At 45.5% G+C, this 21,055-nt stretch overlaps 1 protein-coding gene across 2 annotated transcripts in view; it reads right to left on the bottom strand.

Moving 5' to 3' along the window:
- Nucleotides 1-21,055, bottom strand: part of LOC125942468 (uncharacterized) — a 75,521-nt gene that overhangs the window by 32,686 nt on the left and 21,780 nt on the right. The window lies entirely within an intron of this gene.

Raw genomic sequence — 21,055 nt, 5'->3', positions numbered from 1 at the left:
TGTCCGTGTGGGTAATGCCTTATCAGTACCAAATGTGCAGGAAACTGGAGTACCACAGGGTGGTGTGCTCAGTTGCACCCTTTTTATCATAAAAATGAACTCTCTGCGTCTGTACATCCCACGCAACATATTTTATTCAGTATATGTCGACGATGTACAGATAGGGTTCACCTCATGTAACCTTGCAATCTGTGAGCGACAAGTTCAACTTGGTCTGAACAAGCTGTCTAAGTGGGCAGACGAGAATGGGTTTAGGCTTAACCCACAAAAGTCCACATGCGTCCTCTTTTCCAGAAAAAGAGGTCTGCACCCTGATCCCAACATCGAGATGCAGGGTGAGGGTCTACCTGTAAAAACAGAACACAAATTCTTGGGCGTAATTCTAGACGCGAAGCTAACATTTATCCCACATCTAAAGTACCTAAGAAACAAGTGCATGAAAACAATGAACATCCTGAAAGTGTTGTCTCGCACTGCGTGGGGTAGTGACACAAGATGTCTATTGAATCTCTATAAGAGCCTCATCCGATCCCGTATAGACTACGGTTCCATTATATATCACTCTGCGACGCTGAGCGCCTTGAAGATGATGGACCCTGTCCACCATCTGGGTATCCGCCTTTCAACAGGTGCGTTCAGAACAAGCCCCGTAGAAAGCCTCTACGCTGAATCAAATTAATGGTCGCTCCATCTGCAGAGAACGTACTTATCCTTCGCATATTTCCTAAAAGTGAACTCAAACAATACGCACCTACCTACACAACCATAAATGATCTGTCCAGTGCCCAAACCTTTCAGAACCGCCCCTCCGTGAGAAGGCCTTACGCACTGCGAGTAAGAAGTCTTGCCGAAGAAATGAATGTGTCGCTCCACGAGCACAATGTCATGCCCCCTCCTGTACAGCTGCCGCCATGGCAGTGGCAGCTGATTGACTGTGATCTGTCCTTCATTGAGGTCACAAAGCATGCGCCGGTCGTACATATCCGTATGCACTTCCTCGAATTGCAGCACAAGTACTCTTGTCCAGAATATTTTACTGACGCTTCAAAGTCGCTCGCTGGCGTGTCTTACGCGGCGGTCGGTCCATCCTTTTCGGCTGCGGGAGCTCTACACCCAAATACAACCATCTTTACAGCGGAGGCCTACGCCATCCTGGCGGCGGTTAAACACATCAAACAGTTAGACATACCCAAGGCAGTCATTTATACTGACTCTTTGAGCGTATTGAAATGTTTAAAAACTCTAAGGCACAGAAACCCCGTAATTGTAGCTCTTTATTCCACCATTTGCACCGCGTATATATCGAAGCAGCAAATTGTGCTCTGCTGGGTGCCAGGGCACCGCGAGATCGAAGGGAATGAATTGGCCGACAAGCTAGCCACGTCCGTTCAAACAGACGCTGCCACTTCACCCATAGCTGTCCCTGTAATGGACCTAAAACCCTTTCTCAAGAAAAAGGTCAGGGCCTACTGGCAACGTCTGTGGGACAGAGAAACGAGCAACAAATTACACACTATCAAGCCTCATCTCGCTCATTGGCCACCAGAATCGAAGACACGCCGCACACAAGTTACACTTTGCAGACTCAGAATAGGACACACATACAGTACACACGCATACTTATTGTCCGGTGGCGATCCGCCTGTCTGTGATGAATGTGGTGAGCCACTCAGTGTACTTCACGTCCTTCTGCAATGCCCTGAACTGGAGCCTCAGAGGAAAATACATTTTTCATTATCATTACGGCAGAACCTACCATTACATCCATGTATATTTTTGGGCAATGAACCTCTTTTTAAATACCAATCCGTAATCGCGTTTTTAAAGGATATACCTAACTTTCGTGTTATATATGCAGGTGACTTGTAGCACGGCCTCTCTGGAGAGGCCGCTGCTGCGGTATTTTTTTTTAAGAAAGCACGTGCCTCCTGGTCTTTGTCTACAAAGGCTTCCTGTAGGCGTCGTGCTACTTTTATATTCTTAATACTTCAAGCACCATGACCATTTCTCATCCGTTCACTACCCATAGATCATTCCACACGTCACTGCCATAATTCTATTCGATATATGTTTTTACGCTTCTATACCGCGATTTGTTCTTAGGCCCCTTTACAGCCACATTGCATCCTGTCATCGGAACTCACTGATCATGGCAAACATACCATTCATTGCCTTGGCGCTCTTTGGCCACACTTGGCCCTTGCGCCACAAAACACCAAATATCATCATCATTGAGCTTCAGGGCCTTTTTGCTACAATTTATATTACGCTGCCTAGCTTTGTTATCAGTGTGATAATATCACTCGGCCGCAACTTTCATGGGTTCCCTTCTAACACGTTTGAACGATGTCTGGGTTTGTTTATTTCAATCAATCAAACATGTTTATTTTGCACAAAGAATACAAAATTTTTCCTGCGGGAGGCAAAGACTAAAGGCGAAAAAGCCTGACGAGGTCTTCGCCCCTGTTAGGTCGACTGCCTAACACTGTGACATGTGGTCATGGGTGGCGTCATCGCTTTTAAAGAAATCTAAAACCCTTGCAGGAACACGTCACTGAAAATAACATAAATAAGAAGTTCGGTGAACGTGCACGCAATGTAAGAATATGCACTGCGCCGCATGAATGATAAAAAAACACAACTACTAAAAATAAAGCTTCAGCCAACATCAACACGTTTCAGGGCAATTTTCATGAAACTGTATGCAGTATCTGCACTGCTACAAAACGAAGATTCGGAAAGCTCATCTATCATTTTTGTCGCTTTACTAGTCATCTTGCGATCTATATAACAATGTACACTTCACGGACTACAAGAATTCGCACAAGCGCCCGACTTACCTTCGTGTCACAGGTTCCGCGGCAAGAACCGTCGGTGCACGGCCCATCCAGCGTAAGCACTGTAGAATTGTGGATGAACTAGTAGCACGTGATAGCACGACTTTCAACAAATTCTTCCGTGTACTCTGATCCGATGCGAGCGTAGAGAGGGTACCTGAGGCTTTTTACGAGCCGGGAACAAAGAAAGTGCGAACGGGCCTAACTACGATAATCATCGGCGTAGCACACGAAAAATAATGCACGCTACATTACGTGGTGCCAGAGGTTTTGGATCATTAATGCACAGAAAAAAATTATGGGGTTTAACGTGCCAAAACCACGATATGATTATGAGGCACGCCGTAGTGGGGGACTCCGGAAATTTGGACCACCTGGGGTTCTTTAACGTGCACCTAAATCTAAGTACACGGGTGTTTTCGCATTTTGCCCCAATCGAAATGCGGCCGCCGTGGCCGGGATTCGATCCCGCGACCTCGTGCTCAGCAGCCCAACACTAAGCAACCACGGCGGGTTACACAGAAAAAGCACCACACTTTCTGTCGGCACAGCGTGCACACCAATGAACTACACATCGGCCGGCGTTAATGCAGCGCGCACGCACATGTACCGACATGCCGACAGCTGAAGACGGGAAAATAGAAGCACCTGTAATTTTGCCGGCACTGATGATGATGATTTATTGGCACCCCCTTTGAAACGGGGCGGCGACAAATAGTCACCTAGCCTGCTTGATTTAGTCAGGTGTACTATACATGTTCTTTATCTAGCATTTTTGTATACATCTTATTATTTTTCTTTTTCAAAAATTTACCTTGTACCGCTGCCTATGATTTTAAGAGATCAGGTCGTATCCATCTTTTCCCTGCTTTTTTTCCACCAGTACTCTAATCGTCTCTTGCTGATCTCTACGGCTGATCTGTTTATGTTTCCTTCCACTTTAAACCCAAGCGCTTCTGGGAGTTGCACGTTATACCTACGGTTCTCGCTGGGTGGATCCGGTCGCATTCCATCAGGATGTGCTGAGTGGTCTCTGGATCTTTACTGCAGCAAACACATGTCTCATCTAGTTCCGAATATTTTTTACGATATGTTTTTGTCCTTAGGCAACCGGCTCGAGCCTCAAATAGCAAGGCACTGCCCTTTGTGTTATCGTACAAAATTTCCCTTCTAATTTCTTTCTTCTCATTCTTGTAAATCTCCATTGTCCTTTTTGTTTCCATTCTTTGCATCCAATTCACGGTCTCTATTTCTCTCACTTTCTTTCTGATGACCCCTGGTTGTCTATTTACAGTTTCGATTATCCTGTACTTGGTTGCCAAGTTTCTTGAGCTCTTCCTCCATTCTGTGTCCACTCCAGTGCTCCCGGTGGCGCCGTCTGTTGGCCGGCACCAGAAGCGACCATGTTTACGGTGATCGCATGGCGTTGTGTGGCACCCTGTATATATGTATGCTTGCATCCAGGCTATGTACCACTGCTGTATTTAATGCAGGTTATGTAGCCTATACCTCATTTCAATTATAATAATTAATTGCCTTAGGTTACTGCGATTGTCAGACTGTGCTTATAGCAATCAGTGGCAAAGTTTTCGTAATTGAAGAAAGGCAAAACTAACCGTTTTTTAATGATAAAACCTATCATGGTTCAGAATATATATATATTCGTATACGTATACACACACGCGCGCGCACTGGACGTGCACGCACATTATACAGACAAGTCCGCAGGCTGTCGATCTGCCCGGAGTCTGCAGAAAATCTGCAGACTAGGTATATAGGAAGGACGAGTCCACAGGGAGGTGACTGGGGTGACTGGTTGGTGACTCGCGGGTCACCAACCAGTCACCAAACAAACCCATTTTTGGGTATGTTAAAGTGACTGTCAATTTTTCAGAGACTACAAAATGGCTAAAAACAATTTGTGGTAACTGCAACATCATGGTCTTTATGTTCGCTTAATATTTTATTATTTTCATTTTTCACAGTCATTTTGCAACACAAAATGTGTCAATAAAAATCAAAACATTCGACTATTATTGGTGTACTCCTTTGACTGACTCAGAAATCAGTCATCCTTGATTGGCCCACGTTTAAGTACATACATACGCACATGCATACATACATACATACATACATACATACATACATACATACATACATACATACATAGATAAATACATACATACATACATACACATTTTGTTTAGCAGCTCACAGCATATTACACATTTCGTGTCCGCATAAACGCGTGACCCGTTTGTGGGCGGGTCACGGTAGACATGAGGTTATACTGCTATATTCTACATAAAGCAATACCTTTAAAATATCACTTTACAGAAATGTTTTACTACGTTAATAACTAAAAAAATGCCACAGGCTTACGCGGCAAACGCAGCATCTTCACAGGGTGAGCTGGAGGAGCCGCTCCATAGCAGCTCCATTTTCGCCAGTACGCACTAGAGGGTCTTCGCGGTGAAGTCTCTTTGATTCGTTTCCTCAAGAATGAACTGAACTGTCCACCCGGTGTCTACGGCAAACTGCGGCTTGTGCTGTTCTCGGCACAGCGGTGTGCGGAGCTAGACGTTGCTTGGTTGCAGCCACGAGCGTAGCTCTACGTCTGATACTTAATAGCGCATGAAAAGAGAGGAGGCACGGCAGTAGCGCACCCAGGATCTCTGCCAGGGGGGGGGGTTGACAGTTTGCCAATACCATCTAAACAGCACTAATTTCAATTTCTTCACGGGAAATTGTCGAAAAAATGCGCTTTTTGCGGGTGTGCAGACGATTGCGCGTCTTACATCTTAGTTGCAGTACTCAAATGCGTAAGGAAAGAAAAGGGGTTAAACAAAAGGGGGAGTTAAGTCGGCCTCAGGGGGGGGTTACAACCCCCGAATCCCCCCCCCCCCCCCCCCCGTCGGTGCGCCACTGAGGCACGGATAGACGACGCGGACACAGCGCTGTGTCCGCGTCGTCTATCCGTGCCTCGTCCCTTTTCATGCGCTATTAGGTATAAGACATGGAATACCAACTCGCCCAATCTTACGCTCTTTCAAGTAGCTCTACGATTCGCTTCTTCAGCGGGGGTTCGTACCTTAAGAGGAGGCGCCATAACGTGTACCAAAGACTAAACACAAGTATCGAGACTATGCGCCGCACATGTCACATCCCTTCACCCGTGGCACGATACGATACTGTTGATGATGATGATTTATTGGCAGCCCCTATGAAAAGGGGCGGCAACTAATAGTCACCTAGCCTGCTTGAGGTAACCAGGGCAAGCTACATGTAACATGCAGCTGCTACTTGCAACTTCTACATGTAGGAACACATGCAACGCAACCGCAATGGAAAGTTTGCGCGTATCGACGCTACCCGGCGCGAACGTCAAATCGCGTGATGTGATCAGTCTTCCCATAAATTGTATGGCAAGGCCAACAATGTAATGAAGTGGTGAAAATTTGGCCAAGGACATAACCGTATAATGACGAGACATATAAATATCACTAAACGTTTATTTTCTATCTAAATGAGGAAAACACCTCAAGAATAAGCATAATCAACAAAAAGAACACATTGTTTTGCGGAATTCTTTCAAAAATAGGGGGAAAACCTTAAGCAGGAAACTGGAAGTGAGCTTCACGCCCAGACGTGCGCGCAACACAGGGTCTATAGCGGTACGCTTCGCATACCGGCACGGTAACTCGTTACCGGCACGGTAACTCGTCGCCCGCCGTTTGCCATTCGCGGGCCACCGTTCTACAGCGGTTTTTGCTCGCGAAGGGCGAACTTTCCTTGCCTTACGTAGAGAGGATGAGACCGGGACTCATTTGTGCGACAGCCTCACCGCCGCTGATCGCTCGACGGCGCCGATATCGTCGCTAGGCCTTTTCTGGTTCCCTTCAAAGCTAAAACGGACAGGGCTTCGAAATGAAATACCGACGCTCACAAGCCGCAATATTTTCTTAACATTGTTTTCGCTCTTCGCATTAATTGTACTCGAAGAAGAAAAATACGCTAATATTAGCGGCGCCATCGGCTGCGATGTGAGCATAGCCGAGCCCGTCGTCTCCCGGCGGTAGCCGTGCACTGCAGCTGAGCTGCAGCCGATGTTTTCGTTGCCGGTGGCCGAGGCGCGCAGCTTCGCGGTCGTCGATTGGCCCATTGATCGTGCAGCGGGCGGGGCGCCGGCTGAACTGCCATCTTCTTTGGACACGTCACACGTTCTACGGCACTGGCGGCCGGTTCGCCGTCGGTATATGTGCCGCTAGCGTGGACGTGCCTTAAACGGAAGTAGACAGTGTTTTGAGAAGCGCGTTGGCGATGACGTATGTCACGTGACCTTTCGTAAAGCACTCGGCGAGGAGGGGAAACCAGCCGATGAGGAGAGTAGCGAAGAAAAGAGCGAAACGAGCGAGGGTTGTTTTTCGATCATCAAACACGTGTAACTCCGCTATTACGGCACCATTTCGAAAAATTCTCGTGGCTACGTGTTCGTTGTAGACTCGTGCACAACTGCAACAACACAACTAAAGTTCGACCTCTGGGTGGTTTAGGGGCCTTTTAAGTTTGGCACAGAGAAATCGGGAATTATGATTTTTAAGGAAGAGCCGACAGATTACGAGATGTCAATTTAACATCGCCATACCCGTAGTCAAGTAATACAAAAAAACCACGGTGTATACACAAAGGAAAGAATTACTCAAGCACCAACCAAGATAATCTGAAAATAAAGGAGAAGCGCAATGCAGCAATAATGAAACATAGAGCACCTTGGTGCCACTATAAATATGAGGTGGTGCGTGGAATCTGGAAATGAATAATAGTGCCAGCGCTAACTTTCGCCAAATGCCATTCTAGGCTTACAATAAGATATCTTGTCGGTACTGGAAGTTAACCAAAGATCAGTGGGCCGGTTGGCTTTGGGAGCCCACGGTAAAACCACAAATGAGGCAGCGCAAGGTGACATGGGCTGGACTTTGAAAGCAGAAAAACCCAAAGCAAAATTAGTTTTGAAGAATGACTCGGGAACATGGATCAAAATAAATGGGCGGAAAAAGCGCACAAGTATCTGTACATGAAATGCGTGGACACAGAATGGAGGAAGAGGTAAAAAAAGTTGGGAACCATGCCCCGGGTAATCTAAAGTGTAAATAACCAAATACGAGTCATCAGAACGTGAGAGCAACAGAGACAGTGAATTGGATGCAAATAATGCAAACAAAAAAGACCATGGAGATTTACAAGAATGAAGGGTAAGAAATTAGAAGGGAAAATCTGTACGATAACACAAAGGGAAGTGCCTTGCTATTTGAGGCTCGAGCTCATTGCCTAGAGACAAAAACATACCGAAGCAAGTACTCGCAACTAGATGACGAACGTGTATGCTGCAGGCAAAATCCAGACACCACTCAGCACATCCTGATGGAATGTGAAGGGATTCCACCAGTGTGACCCGTAGGTAACGCGCACCTTCTAGAAGCGCTTGGATGTAAAGTGGACCAAAACATCAACCGGTCAACAGTCGAGATAAGCAAGAGACATTTAGAGTGTTGGTGGAAAAAGCAGGGAAGGGATTGATATGACCGGAGAGAGAGAATTTATTTCAAGGAAGGCAGAGAGGTCGGCCTGAGCTAGCATGCTCTAGCCTGCTACTCTGCACAGGGGGAGGGGGGAACGGGGACATAAAGGCTGGATGAGGGGTGATGATGACATAGAAGAAGGATGTACAACGGTAAAGGCAAGTTCAGCATCCTCATGGCTATCAACAAAGTCCAAAAAGGTCATTCAAACGTGTCATCTACCTTCCAGAGCATGGACGGAGTCATGCGAAGAAGCTTGTGTATGGGCTCCTCCTGCGTGAGCAGCACAGGTGCCAAGCAAGGTAATTAAATTATGTAAAGAGCAGCGATCAGCTGCTCCTGTACGGCGAGGACATGCGGCCGGAGTCTGGAGACCACAGAGAATCACGCGCATTGATTCTAGCAGGCGTTTCAGCATTTTTTCAACGCTTTCTTTGTCTTTCTTTTCAGCTCCTTGCTTGCCTATAGGGTCATCAGTTTTACTAGCCTAGATGCGTTACAGGCATAGGTAGCGGTAGAAGGTAGGTAAAGAAGTTTTGTGAAAGAGAAAAAATAATTAAAGAGATGTATACAAAACTTGGCATAGGACAAGGCAAGATGTATGCACTGAAAGATAACAAGGGTAATATCATCAGCAATTTCGATGACATAGTAAAAGCAGCGGAAGAATTCTATACTGACCTATACAGTGCCCAGAGCGGCTAAGCTACGTTCATTCGAAGTAGTGATGAACAGGATACAGAGGCTCCTTCTATAACTAGCGATGAAGTTAGAATGGCCTTGCAAGACATGACCACGGGAAAAGCTCCTGGAGAAGATGGAATAACAGTAGATTTAATCAAAGATGGAGGAGATATCATGCTTGAAAAGCTTGCGGCCCTTTATACGCAATGCCTCACAACTTCAAGTGTACCAGAGAGCTGGAAGAACGCCAACATTCTACTAATCCATAACAAGGGAAACGTTAAAGAATTGAAGAATTTTATGCCCATTAGCTTGCTTTCAGTATTGTATAAAATATTCACCAAAGTAATTTCCAATAGAATCAGGTCAACAGTCGACTCCAGTCAAGCAATAGAACAGGCTGGCTTCAGGAAGGGATATTCTACGATGGATCACATCCATGTCATCAATCAGGTAATCGAGAAATGTGCGGAGTAGAATCAACTTCTCTATATAGCTTTCGTAGATTATGAAAAAGCATTTGATTCAGTTGAGATACCAGCAGTCATAGAGGCACTGCGTAATCAATTAGTCCAGGAGGCATAAGTGAAAATCTTAGCAAACATCTACAAGGATTCCACAGCTACCTTGGTTCTCCACAAGAAAAGTAGAAAATTACCTATCAAGAAAGGGGTCAGTCAAGGAGACACAATCTCTCCAATGCTATTCAGTGCATGCTTAGAAGAAATATTCAAGCTCTTAGACTGAGAAGTCTTAGGAGTGAGGATCAACGGCGAATATCCCTGCAACCTTCGGTGTGCAGATGACATTGGCCTATTCAGCAACAATGGGGACGAATTACAATAAATGATCGAGGACCTTAACCGACAAAGTGTAAGAGTGGGGTTGAACATTATGCAGAAGACAAAGATAATGTTCAATAGCATCGCAAGGGAACAAGAATTCAGGATAGCCAGTCAGCTTCTACAGTCTGTAAAGCAGTACGTTTATCTGGGTCAATTACTCACAGGGGACCCTGATCATGAGAAGAAAATTTACAGAAGAATTAGATTGGGTTGGATTGCACACGGCAGGCATTGCCAAGTCCTGACGGGGAGCTAACCACTGTCGTTGAAAATAAAAGTGTACAATCAATACATTCTACCGGTGCTAACATATGGGGCAGAAACTTGGAGGTTAACAAAGAAGCTCGAGAGAGAGAGAGAGAGAAATAACATTTATTAGCCCCGAAGGAACTAAAGCCCAAGCCCGGGCCTCCTGGTAGGCTCTTGGCGCCTGGCCCAGCACGTTCTAGACGTGTTGCACCAGAAGCAGCCCCCATAGTTTTTCAAACCTTCGTGGGGGAGTGGTCCACTCCTCCCAGCTGCCAGGACGCTGGTTGTGTGGTAATTTGGAAAGTATTGTCTTTTTGAAGATGGCGTTTGCAGGGCACTCCCACAAGATGTGTTTATTTGATGGATAGGCCCCCCACTGTTTACAAGTGGGGGAGCCTGGCTCCCTGTTCATATAATGCGTATAGTGTGGTGCGAGTAATGTGTGTGTTTGTGTTTTTCGTATCATTGAGGCGTCCTCTCTCGAATGCGTATAGGATGGTGTGTTGAGCATTGTTGATGCTTCCCTGCGAGACTTCAAAATATGTATCCTTTCTTTCCGCTGCATCTTCTACTCTTTTCTGGGGTTGTAAGTGTCTTCAACAGGCCAAAGGATAGGAGGTCCCGGATTTTGTGCGCGGGTGAGCTGCTGTGCTCTTACATTTCCTCGCAATCCTTCATGGCCTGGAACCCATTGTATACGTATGCGTAGAAGGGGGTGAGCATGTATGTACATTTGGAGCTTGAGAACAAGTTAAGGACCGCACAAGGAGCGATGAAACGAAAAATGTTAGGCCTATAATGTTAAGAAACAGGAAGAGAGCGGTGTGCATCTGATAGCAAACGGGGATAGCCGACGTTCTAATTGACATTAAGATTTTAAAAAATGGAGCTGGGCAGGCCATGTAGTGTGTAGGATAGATTCCCCGTCGACCATTACGAGTTACAGAATGGATACCAAGAGAAGGGAAGCGCAGAAAACTAGGTAGGGTGATGAAGTTAGGAAATTTGCAGGCGCAAGTTGGAATCAGCTAGCGCAACATAGGGGTAATTCGAGATCGCAGGGCGAGGCCTACGTCCTGCAGTGGACATAAATACAGGCTGATCATGATGATGACAAAAATGCGAGAATGAGAAGAACGTACAGCCATAACCTCCTCGATAAACTCTGTGCCTGTCAAGACGCCGAGACAACAACTGGGAGGTGCCGTCGGCAGAGTTGCAAACTGCCGCCACTGATTTCACTGAGGGCGCCACCGACGTAGAGTGCCGCCGCGACTTCCGTCTGCGCAGCGCCCGCGACGCCGGCTGTTTTTAAGTGCTGCGAAGGTTTAACAACGATGCACTGCGTGACCAGAGTCTCGAATGCACTCTGTGAAGGTTCGAGCGCGCTTGCAGCAACTGTAGAGTCAAAGCAGATTGCGCTTTGCATGTAGCAGAAAAAAACACGCAAGTTTATTTACTGCTGCTCTAGCGCTTGTTGTTAATACGCCAGTGGTTACTGTAGTAAAGCGCAGAAAATAGTGAAGTCGGCAAGCGTTCTTACAGATATATCTTGCCAAGAACTGCTTGCGAGGCTGCTCTATTTGAGCTGGAATATTCTTATAGTGAGCCGTTCTTCCGGCGTCGACGCACGTTATGGTGCATCCAGACGAAGGACCGAATCCGGATTTGTAGCGGACACGGACGACTATGCCACGGACCGTCCGGCTATAAGCGCATCCACACGGCGGACGAGGCCCTAGTAAAACCCCTATATATAAAAAGTAGCGTCACGCTTTGAAGAATGCCGCCTCCTACTCGCACACCCTGTCCGAGGCCGACGCCACGTCGGTATTGGCCTAAACGCATCACGTGGACTATCGCGCCGCCGTGCGCTGGCTGCGTTTGTTTACGATCACGCTCCATCGCCATTTTCGCCCGAGAAGCGTCTACCGACTGGCGAGGAGCACAACGATAGCGGCGAACACAGTCGGCGATCGTCGAATCTGATCAGCGGCGAATGATGAACAAGTGCACGTGTTTCAAGCGGTGTAGGCGGCGCAACGGTCGAAAAAGGAGCGCGGAAGAGACGAGAAACGAGGAGGAAGGAAGGCGGAGGAGAAGAGTGTCGCTACTTTTTATATATAGGGGTTTTTAGCCCTAGCAGAAGACAGCGCCACCGAGCCAGAGCTCTTCACCGCAGCCTCTGCGCTGGCTAGCAGCCGACTGGTTTGAGAGTATTCGACAAAATGGAGGCCAGCAGAAAGCGACTTTTGGCCGCGATGGCTGTTGTTCTGTCGGAGATTGACGAGGACTTTGATTTGTTTCCACGAAAAAAGGAGTTGTTGGCGGAAAGACTGGATGGGAAGGAAAGAGTTGGGGCTCCAACACCTGCTCTACGAAGAGCTTTCGGAAATAATCTCGGAATAACTGTGGAACCACCCGACATAGAAAGAGCTCATCGCCTCGGTCGTCATTCAGTTGGTAAAAAACGTCCGATAATCGTGAAATTCACGCGTTCGAAAACCAAAGACGCAATTCTATCAAATGGCCGTAAACTAACGAATACTGACTTTGGCATTGGCGAGGACTTCTCTCACCCCGTTCGACACGCGCGGAAACTACCAGTTGCTTTTGCGAAACGTAGATCTGCAAAGTTTTCCTTACGATTCAAAACCCTGCACATCGGCACGAAACGTTACGTTTTCGATACCTCATCCAACACCGTTAAAGAAATCGCATAGCAATCGGTCCGTCATCATGCTACAACAAAACGCCAACGCACATCCCCTTCCAATCTTCTGTCGTTTTCCGTGATATTCACTAACATCCGCAGTTTCCTTCCAAAGCGTGAACTCATATCGAACATAACTTCATCGTCCAGGAGCAACATACTGATACTAACTGAAACCTGGTTGAACGATAACATTTTAGATGCTGAAATTCTATCTGATTTGCCCGAATTCCACGTGTACCGTAACGACCGAAGAGGGTCGCGGGGGGGCGGTGTTGTCGCAATTCACCGAGGTATACCATGCTCTGTTGTATGCGTCACATCCGACATTGAATCATTATGGCTGATCTGTCACACTCCCTCCGTAACAGTGCTTCTTGGCGTCTCCTACAGACCACCCCAGACTAATCCAGACTACTGTCGACATCTGAACAATTGCCTAAAGCAACTTGTTACCACTTACCCAAATGCACACATTCTCCTTTTCGATGACTTTAATTATCCGGACATTGATTGGCAGAATCTAGGTACTTCCTCATTAACATGTCATTTAGAAGCCAAAAACTTCATTGATGTATGTTTAAACTTTAACCTCAGTCAATTGGTCTCAGAACCAACTCGCATTACGCAAGAAACAGCCAACATCCTAGACCTAATACTAACTAATACCCCTGAGAACCTATCATCCATCAGTTACCTCCCGGAAATAAGCGACCATAAAATCATACATGCTATATTTTCATTTAATTCCGCCCCAAATCACACATCCGCGAAAACAATATGTCTTTACGATAAGGGGAACTATAATGCAATAACGGAAGATCTTAACACCTTTTTTTCCGAGTACAAATCCCTGTTTAACACTCGCACGATTCATGAAAACTGGTCGATATTCAAAAATAAGTTAAATCTGCTCACTAACACGTTTATCCCAAGAGTCACCTTTTATACTAATCACAATAAGCCATGGGTTACTTCACATCTAAAACGACTAGAAAACAAAAAGAAACGCTTGTTTCGTTCATCTAAACGCAACGGTACTCAGACCGGTTGGGAAAAATACCTCGAAGCTGAAAAATCGTACTTACTTGCGATCCAGAACGCTAAGCACTCATTTTATCACAATAACCTACCAAAGCTACTAATCAGCAATCCCAGACAATTTTGGAAAGTTTTAAATCCTAGACACATTCATGATATTACACTTACTAATGACTCTCACGAATCTGTCACTGACCATGACTGTGGGGAAATATTTAATTCTGCATTTGCATCTGTGTTTACTAAAGAACTTGACGCGCCTTTACAGTTACCATCAGTTAAGATAGAAGCAGTTATGCCAGCTATCACATTTTTCAAGGAAGGCATTGCATCCATAATTGATAACATGAAACTTTCTTCATCAGCTGGTTTGGACTCGATTAATTCAAAACTCCTGAAAAACGTTTCATCAATTTGTGCCGCATATTGATCCTTAATCTTTTCACAGTCACTCTCCTCAGGAATCATTCCAGATGACTGGAAAATGGGGAAGGTCGTTCCCGTTTTTAAATTAGGTAACAGAGACTCACCCCTGAAATACCGCCCCATTTCATTAACTAGTGTGCCCTGCAAAATCATGGAACACGTCATCTACTCTCACATTATAAGTTTCTTGGACTCATGCCATTTTTTCCATCCTTCCCAACACGGGTTTCGTAAAGGCCTCTCCTGCGAAACACAGTTAGCGCTCTTCCTTCACGACCTACACACTAATCTTGACCGTAACATGCAGACTGATGTCATCTTTCTAGACTTTGCGAAAGCGTTTGACAAAGTTGCTCTCCGCCGTCTTTTACTAAAGCTTTCACAACTGAACCTACATCCTAACATTCTTCAGTGGATTGAACAGTTTCTAACTAATCGTTCTCAGTCAGTCTTTGTTAATGGTCACCTGTCTAACACTCTCCCAGTCACTTCAGGCGTTCCGCAAGGATCAGTACTCGGCCACTTCTATTCCTAATATATATTAACGATTTACCCCAGCATGTTTCCTGCAGCATTCGAATGTTCGCCGACGACTGCGTCATTTACCACACCATCAGTAACGTTCATGATCAATTTGATCTTCAGGCAAATCTTAACAACGTACTGAATTGGTGTAACAACTGGCTAATGTCCCTCAACCCTACTAAATGCAAACTCGTCTCCTTCTCGCGTCGCCACAGTCCACATCGTTTCCAATATTCTATCGCTAACACCCCAATTGAATTAGTACCATCATATAAATATCTAGGATTAACCTTGTCTTACGATTTATCATGGCGAACCCATATTGGTAACATCATTTCAGCATCGAATAAGACACTCGGTTTTCTCAAGCGCCATCTCCGTCTTGCCCCCCCCCCCCCATGTAAAATTATTACCATATAAATCACTTATTAGACCAAAATTAGAATATTCATCTGTCATATGGAGCCCGCCCCACGCGTATTTAATCAATGCATTAGAAGCCGTCCAAAATCGTGCCGCCAGATTCATTCACTCTTGCTACTCATACGACGTCAGCGTTTCATCCCTGAAAGCGAAATCCAGCCTACCACCCCTTTGTTTTCGTCGACGCATTGCAAGTCTCGTCCTTTATCATAAATTCTTTCATTCTTCTTTGAATCAGCCACCTTATATAAGAGCCGCAACACGCATATCTCACCGCACCAGTCATCCACTTCAGGTTACTCGCCCACCATCGCGCACTACTACTTTTGCTGCCTCATTCTTTTTTCGAGCACCTACAGACTGGAACGGCCTGCCCCGGGACATCGTCACCATTGATTCATCATCTACTTTTCAAGACTGTATTAGTGATCACCTACAATACTAAAACTGCTTGTTTGTTAATATAAATAAAATCCCACCCCTTATGTAATGCCCCCCAAAAAGGGGCCTTTAAGGAATAAAACTGAAAAAAAAAGCTCCTCACTCTAAAAACAGTTGCACCTTTTGGGGTGTATTTTTGCCACAGAACAATAATCGTCATCCAACTTGCGTGGCTTTCCGTTCTTTAACGCTGTGCGCCCGGCACTTCTTGGTCACGAACGACAAGAGCGTTATCAGCGTGACACAGCGTTCTCGACAGGAAAGTAGCAAGTGCAGAGTTTTCAATATAGGAAACGCAAGCAAGACAGATGACGATTATTGTTGTGTGGCAAAAATGCACCCCAAAGGGTGCAACTGTTTTTAGAGTGCTGAAGACTGACCTCGACGGAATACCGGAGGCCACTTCGTGTAAGCAGAGAGCAGTTTATGCAACTGCTGTCGCGCGTGGGGCCCCGCATACGACGGGAGGATACCGTTATGCGCCGTTCTATATCGGCGGAAACACGGCTGCAGGCCACACTACGGTACATTGCTTCGGGTAAGTGTCACACGTTTCCAAGTTATTACGAAGAGCGCCGTGGTAAATGTATATCGGTTGAAAACTGAGCTTGGTGCTGATCGAAGGCCGCTACACAAGTGTCTTCAAGCGCGCTCGTGTGGTAGCGTACAAGCTCAATCACACCCGAAATATCCAATGAAGATCTAGATGGTTCGCGTGGAAGGGGTACCATGAGTGCCCACAAGTTTTGTATGGCTGTGCTGTCGGCACCGACCTTCTGCACAAACCTTCATGAGATAAATTGGTCTGTTTACACTTAACTGCATCACTAAGTGCGAATGGTTTTCGCTGATACTGTATTCATTTACTGCTCGGAAACAACCAGATATCAGATGTATTTGTACACGTGCTACTTTTTTGTAGTCTGCTAGCGAGCAGTTGACTGAGATTTTTTTTTTTCCATTGCAGGAGAGAGTCACTATTCCCTGAGCCGACAGTTTAGGCTCGGTCATTCAAATGTGAATGACATTATACACGAAACATGCGCTGTTATTTACGAGGAAGCCACTCTACAAGAAGACCCCGCACGGAGGAGGAATGTCACAACTTGCCGAACTGCATTGGGGCCACGGATTGCATGTGCTCATAAAGAAGCCACCACATTCGGGAACTATTTACAGGAACTACAAGTAAAGCTTCAGTATAATCCTCTTCGCTGTCGTCGACGCAAATTACCGGTTTTTGTATACTTATGTCGGTTCACCAGGCTCCGAAGGAGACGCTGCGGTCTGACAAACGACACCCCTACAGAAAGACGTAGAAAACAGAAGGGCATGCCTGCCAGAACTTGTGAAGGTCTCCAGTTCACCTGATATGCTCCTTCCACCTGTGTTCGTAGCAGATGACGCATTTCCGATGGGACTAAGTTTAATGAAACCTTTTGGGGCCGCAAATCTTACAGAAGGCAAGAAGATCTTTAATTACAGGTAAGATGCATATTGCACATGATGCAGCAGATATCAGATGAAAGCTTCAACTGTAACAATGCATTTTCGCATCTACTAAAGTCTCCAAAGTTGCTTAGTTCGTACTGCGCATGCTAAATTCTGTGTTGGGATGTGCCAATGTTAGCATAAAGCAACTCCAATGTTTCATTTCATTACATGCAAGCTCTTACGATGTAAGCAACCTATTATTGCCTAAATTAGTGGCTACAAATATTCAGTGAAGCCTTAATTTCTAGTGAAGCTTTAGTGAAGCCTAAGTCGTTAGTTGGGCTTTGTGTTAGGCAGGTGGTGTAACATATTTATAATAATTTTTCTGCCATGAAATTCATGATCTCGATTAACCTCTTTACTTTTCAGCTTGTCAAGGGCTCGCTGAGTCGTCGAAAACGCTTTCGGGATATTGGCGAACCACTTCCGGTGTTTGCCCACAGTCATAAATGCATCTCCAACTGCCATCGTCAATGCGGCATGTGTTCTGCACAACTTTCTGGGCAACGATGTCATCAGTGCGCCAGACTTAAATGTCGAAACAAACCCTGCTGCGTCACTCCTGTCCTGCCAAGCAGCGTCGCGTGGCAGAATTGGTGCTGTTGGTGCTGCAGTGCGTGATAAGCTGTGTTCGTTCTTCAATTACATGGGGGCCGTGCCGTGGCAGCGACAGTTTGCCCACTTGGTTGTGAGCATCTACAGAATCATTCATTTATTGTACACAAGGTACAAGTATTTGCTTAAAGGCTCGGCGTAGCGTTTCAGGAAGCAGTTCAGGATTCCGTCTGGACCATTGCAATTTTTGTCGTCTAAATTTAGTAGTAGTGAAAGAACGCCTGCTTCGGTTACGACTGGTGCGCTCAGCGCCTCGTTTTGCTTCATATTATCGGGCCTGTAAGCATGCGTAATACCTCATTCCTCGGAAGTGAATACAAGCGCCAACACGGAAATGGATAGAACATTTTATTTTTCCTGTATTTTATTAAACTAGCATTTGTCTTTCCATCACCTGCAGCATTTCGACTTGGCATAACAGCTGCCTTGCTTTCGGTATCGCCCGCATAGTCGCAGCGACAAGCTTTCCGAAGTGTTCACAGGCATCGTCAGTCATCGCAGGTTTTATGGCTGCATGTTTGTGGCTATTGTCTCGAGCACATTTTGCCGCTGCGACCACATGTCCTCACGCGGGTTACGATTTCGCCGTCTTTTTCTGGATGGTGCTTCGCTTAAAGATGTACTTGGTGCTGCGGAGAGGTCGTGATGTCCCAGGTGTGGAGGCGGTCTGGTGTCAGTTGGGCCAGAGCCACGTTGGCGCAGTGTACAGACCCAAGCCGAAGTATCGTATCTTGAGTGTACATGCATGAACACATGGTGGGGAACGCCATAATAATGGGAGGGGACTTCCCAGATAGTAACTGGAGCTCTCTGAGCCCAACCAATGTAACAAACAATATCTTGCTGAGTTTTCTGTTTACCTTCAACTTGACCCAAATTGTTTCCCAGCCTACCCGTGTACAGGGCGCTTCAAGCTCTATCTTAGACCTTATCTTCATGAGCGATTTTTTTTTACAGAAAAAAAAGTAACGTCGATATTCTTGAAGGATTATCTGATCATTACATGGTTCTTTGCACGCTAACTATTCCATATCAAATCCGCCATAGTTGTACTAGAAAGCGCGTGTACGCATTCAATAAAGCAGACGATGACGCTAGTATGACCTACCTAGCCCACGAGTACTATAACTTCCACGAGCTAGTCACTGAGGGAGCGGCTGGCATTGATGAAATTTGGTTGCTGTTCAAGGCACATGTTATGCATTGCTTGAAGCAATTTGTCCCAAAAATACAAAAGAACACTAATAAGCAGAACCCATGGATAACACGCGATATAATTCCTTTAAAACGCGGAATAAAAAGGTTGAGGAAATCTAACAAATTCTGCCCAGTCTCAGACTTCTGCCAAAAAATAAACTCGTTAAGGAGACTATTAAAAAAACAAAAGCAGGAAAACAGCGCTTCTGCAGTACAACGCTTAGCAATTTTATCAAAGAATCACCCCAAAAATTCTGGCGTTACGTCATGCACAAAGATAACCCTCCAACACCGTTGTCACCGACCGAAGAAAAGAAACAAGCAGACGCGTTTAACGCATTCTTCCATTCTGTATTTGCCCCTGACAATGGTATTACGCATGCTTACAGGGCCGATAATATGAAGCAAAACGAGGCGCTGAGCGCACCAGTCGTAACCGAAGCAGGCGTTCTTTCACTACTACTAAATTTAGACGACAAAAATTGCAATGGTCCAGACGGAATCCTGAACTGCTTCCTGAAACGCTACGCCGAGCCTTTAAGCAAATACTTGTACTTTGTGTACAATAAATGAATCTCTGAACAATGCCTTCCAGCAGAATGGAAGATTGCAAAAATAGTGCCAGTCCATAAATCAGGTGATACCTCTTGTCAATCAAATTATAGGCCTATTTCTCTCACATATACTTGCTGTAAAATCTTGGAACATATTATCTTAAAATCCGTTACAGAGTTCGTTGAGGCAAATAATATTCTCCATTCCTACCAACATGGCTTCAGGGCTGGTCTGTCTACAGTTACCCAACTTGTTGGGATTCTACATGATTTCGTCAAAGCAATTAACGACCAAATACAACTATATGTAATTTACCTTTACTTCTCTAAGGCCTTTGACTGTGTTTACCATGCTAAACTGCTTCTAAAGCTTAAATTTATAGTAGGAGATGGGCCACTTTTTCGTTGGATTAGCTGTTATCTGATCGCCGCCAGTTTGTTCAGTTCATCGCCCACACTTCTGAAGTTATGCCATTCGTTTCTGGTGTACCCCAGGGTTCCGTTCTGGCCCCTATCCTGTTCCTTCTGTTCATAAACGACATAACTAGTCAGGTTGAATCCAAGATTCGGTTATTTGCAGATGAATGCGTCTTGTATAGAGAAGTATTAAGCCGACAAGATCAAATTAGTCTTAACAAGTATTTTGCTTTGATAGCCTAATGGTGTGAGAACTGGCAAATGGCCATCAACTTTGATAAAACAGTTTCAATGTCGGTAACAAAAAAAGAAATCCAAACTTAGTTTTCCGTACGGCTATGATAGTATCATCCTTAACACTGTCACTCAGTATAAATACTTGGGCGTCGTCATATCATATCTAGGATAGTCGGCTCATGTAGAGCACGTGCCAAGCAAAGCGATGCGAAAGCTAGTATTTCTAAAGCGGGCTTTGCGATACTCTACGAAGGAAGCCAAGCTCTTGGCCCATGTGACGTTCATACGTCCTATCTTAGAATATGCGAACGTGACGTGGTTTCCGTTCGCACAAAATCAAATAGCTACGCTTGAGGCTGTGCAGCGAAAAGCGGCGCGTTTTATCTAACAGATCTACGCAAATGCTGTCCGAGATCGGCCTTCATACACTAACCAGTCGTGCGATGCTGCACCGACTCAAATTTTTGTATCGCTTCCTGCACAATAAGGTTAAAGTGGATCCTGACACCTACCTTTCATACAACACGTCTAGAGAAACCCGTCATAAGCATCACCTTACACTCCAAGAATATTTCTGCGCTAACAATAGATTTATTTATTCGTTCTTCCCCCGAGCTGTTCGTGACTGGAATGCTTTAGCACCGACGGTGGTCGCACAGCCTACCGTTGAAAATTTGTTGAACTTGCTGGCCAAACTGTGCTGTCAGCAATGCGTAAGTGACTCTATCACTATTGTATTTATCATTGTTTTACTTACCAGGTAAATTGGAAATCTGGG

Source organism: Dermacentor silvarum, chromosome 1, assembly GCF_013339745.2.
Source record: "Dermacentor silvarum isolate Dsil-2018 chromosome 1, BIME_Dsil_1.4, whole genome shotgun sequence".
NCBI classification, from domain to species: Eukaryota; Metazoa; Arthropoda; class Arachnida; order Ixodida; family Ixodidae; genus Dermacentor; species Dermacentor silvarum.
Note: the sequence above shows the minus strand (reverse complement) of the source record. Positions and strands in the feature narration are given on the sequence as shown.